Source organism: Zonotrichia albicollis, chromosome 8 (genome assembly GCF_047830755.1).
Source record: "Zonotrichia albicollis isolate bZonAlb1 chromosome 8, bZonAlb1.hap1, whole genome shotgun sequence".
Lineage (NCBI taxonomy): Eukaryota > Metazoa > Chordata > Aves > Passeriformes > Passerellidae > Zonotrichia > Zonotrichia albicollis.
Window position 1 is genome coordinate 30381689 of NC_133826.1, and position 3464 is coordinate 30385152.

Here is a 3464-nt window from a genome sequence, read left to right on the forward strand (position 1 = left end):
CTGTTTTCAGCTAATTTTTAGCCTTAAATAGCTGAAGCATGAGCAGTCGGGTGGGCAGGTGGAGACTGCAGTAGGAAGAAAGGGAGTTAAGAGCTGGTGAATTTTCTGGGACAGAGGCTGGAGACTGCAGCAGCTCTGTCTGCAAATCCCAGCCTCTGTTTTGGGGTGATTTGTGCTTTTTAAGCAGTGGTGATGGCCCAGAGTGTTGCATTGCAGAGGTGGAGAAGGGTTAGATGTTATTCCTAGCCCTGCAAGAAAGACCCCAGCGCCACTTCCTGCCTAAGACACCTCACCCCTTTTGTGCCAGTGTTTTGTTGGGATGATGTTTGAGCATCCTTTGCTGGTCAGGATGCATGCAGCAGCACTTCACCTGCCTCTCCCCATCAGCCTCACCAGCAAAGGTTAATCCACTCACTGGGGAACTTCAGAGACTGAGTCAGGATATGGTGTCAATAAAAACACACTGATTAGAGCAATGCTGCACCTTCATGAACACTGTGAACTCTTTCCTTTTCTGTTTTCTCAGCATTGTTTTCTCATTTTTAAGCTGTCAGGTTAACCTTCTGGCTAAATTGTTTCCTTTGCTGTCTCTCAAATACATGCTAAAGAGTTTTTTCACTTTCCATTCACAGTCATTTAGCTATTGTTCTTTCCACCTGGTCAGTTTGGCTCATAGTTTCCCCTGACTTAATATTAGCTCTTTTGCAATATCTGGTAGCTGTATTACTGGCTGGGGCTGCCCTCCTTTTGCTCACGCTGATTGCAGCCAGATCATGGTCACTAATCCCTAAGCCCTGACCACTTCTTCTTCAGCAATTAAAAAACCTCAGCACGTAAATTAAAAAACCTCAGCGCCAAATATTGCACTTGCATCCAGTGTAACAGTTCCACCATAACGTTTCAATATTAGGAAATACCTGAAGCCACTGTAAACTCTCCCAATGTTCTCCTTGGTCTCACACAAGTCCTGATGGAGATTTTCCCTTCTCTGCACCCTGCAGGGGGAGGAGTTGTTGGAACCTGGTGCTAATCTCTGTTTTAACACAGCACACCAGAAAAAAGGGCTCAGTTTTCTCTTTTTAATCCTTTTACTTGTGAAACACTGAATCATCTGGTTGCAGATCTAATGAATGATTGAAAAGTTCTCATCACAACAGGGTTTCTGTAGGCTTAAACTTTTACTTTTGAGCGAGACATGAGGAAGGGCTCATGTCTCCAAAAATCAGGCAGTGCTTGGCACTTTAGCCAAGGGCAGATCAGTCCTTGAGGCTTTCAATCTTCACTGTCTGCACAACATCACCCAGCAGCACAGTTATATTGTCAACACCAGGACAGCTCCTGCTGCTTTGCTGTTGCTGATTCCTCCCTGGAGAAGGAAGGAATGCAAACCAGAGGCTGCAAGGCAGTCTTGCAAATTCAAATTATTCTAGTTTCTTCTGGGTGTTTTTGCCCCTTATTACATTTAGTGGCAGTTTTGGAGATGGGCACACGACTGAACATGCTGAGATCGTGCCACCACAGCCAATGGTCATTAATGATTCCCCTTTTATAGGGGGTCCAAAACACTGAATTAGTGGAAGTCTCCACACTTCAGGGTTAATGAGTGAGGCATCTAGTTCGTTAGTGAGCTAACCAACTAGATGTCTGCATTCAAGATTCAATAAGATTGGCTGGGGTCCAGTGTTTGAGTTTGAATCTAACTCATCATTGTCTTACCCACAGCCTTGTTAACTTCTATTCTTTATCAAAATAAGATGGCCAAGCTCAGAGGTGTGTTACAGCCAGTTCCATCTGTGCATCTCCAGGGCATCTCCCAGCTGCTGTGGGGCTCTGCCTGGCAGTGAAGGGCAGGCATTGCCCGTGTGCCCGGTGTGCAGCAGGCATTGCCCATGTGCCCCTGTGCCCAGTGTGCCCGGTGTGCCCAGTGTGCCCAGTGTGCCTGGTGTGCCCAGTGTGCAGCAGGCATTGCCCCTGTGCCCGGTGTGCAGCAGGAGCAGACATTGCCCCTGTGCCCGTGTGCCCAGCGTGCAGCAGGCATTGCCCGTGTGCCCGTGTGCCCGGTGTGCCTGGTGTGCAGCAGGCATTGCCTGGCATGCAGCAGGCAGGCCATGCCCGTGTGCCCGGTGTGCAGCAGGAGCAGGCAGTGCCCCTGTGCCCATGTGCCCATGTGCCCGTGTGCCCCGTGTGCAGCAGGCCATGCCCGTGTGCCCCGTGTGCCTGGTGTGAAGCAGGCAGGCCATGCCCGTGTGCCCGGTGTGTGAGGGGCAGGCCATGCCCGTGTTCCCCTGTGCCCGGTGTGCCCGGTGTGCAGCAGGCATTGCCCGGTGTGCAGCAGGCAGGCATTGCCCGTGTACCCGTGTGCCCAGTGTTCAGCAGGAGCAGGCAGTGCCCGTGTGCCCGTGTGCCCATGTGCCCATGTGCCCGGTGTGCCCGGTGTGCAGCAGGCATTGCCCGGTGTGCAGCAGGCAGGCTACGCCCGTGTGCCCGGCGCGCTGCCCGTGGGCGCTGCGGGCGCTGCCCCGGCCGCTCTCCAGCGATGAGTGCGCCGCTCCGTGCCCGGCCCGCGGCCCGGCGGCACCGAGAGCCCCAGATGAGTCAGCCCGGCCCGGGGTTTCTCTGTTTGACACAGAGCAGCAGCCGTGCCCGGGGTTTCTCTGTTTGACACAGAGCAGCAGCCGTGCTCGGCAGCCCCGGGCTCTGGCTGCCTGCCCGTGTCACGCTGGCAGCCCCAGGGGCACGGCGGAGCGCTGGGGTGCGAAGTGCTGAGCATCAGCCCTTCCCCAGGGGCTTTGCAGCCGGGGCTGCCTTGGTTCTCCTCTCCATCTGCCACTTTGGCTGCTCCTGAGGTGAAAACCAGCCCAGCCAATTCTGCCCCGGGCACGCTGACAGATCCTTGCTCCATGGGCACGGCTGGGGCTCCTTGGCTGCATCCCCGGGGTGAGAGGGGACCCTTGTCTGCAGGCTGGAGCTCACACCCTGTGCCACTGCAGAAAATGCACAATCCTCACCCAAACCACTCCTGTGGCCTCATCCTGTTCTTGGCATCCTCCTCTGTGACAGTGCTCACAGGGGTCTGAGGAAGAGGGAAGAGACGAGGATCTGACTCCATGTTTCAGAAGGCTTGATTTATTATTTTATGATATATATTATATTAAAACTGTGCTAAAAGAATAGAAGAAAGGATTTCATCAGAAGGCTAACTAAGAATAGAAAAAGAAAGAATGATAACAAAGGCTTGTGGCTCAGACAGAGAGTCCGAGCCAGCTGAATGTGATTGGCCATTAATTAGAAACAACCACATGAGACCAATCACAGATGCACCTGTTGCATTCCACAGCAGCAGATAACCATTGTTTACATTTTGTTCCTGAGGCCTCACAGCTTCCTAGGAGGAAAAATATTAAGGAAGAGAATTTTCATAAAAGATATCTGTGACATCCCTCATCCTCTGGCTTATGGGCTCA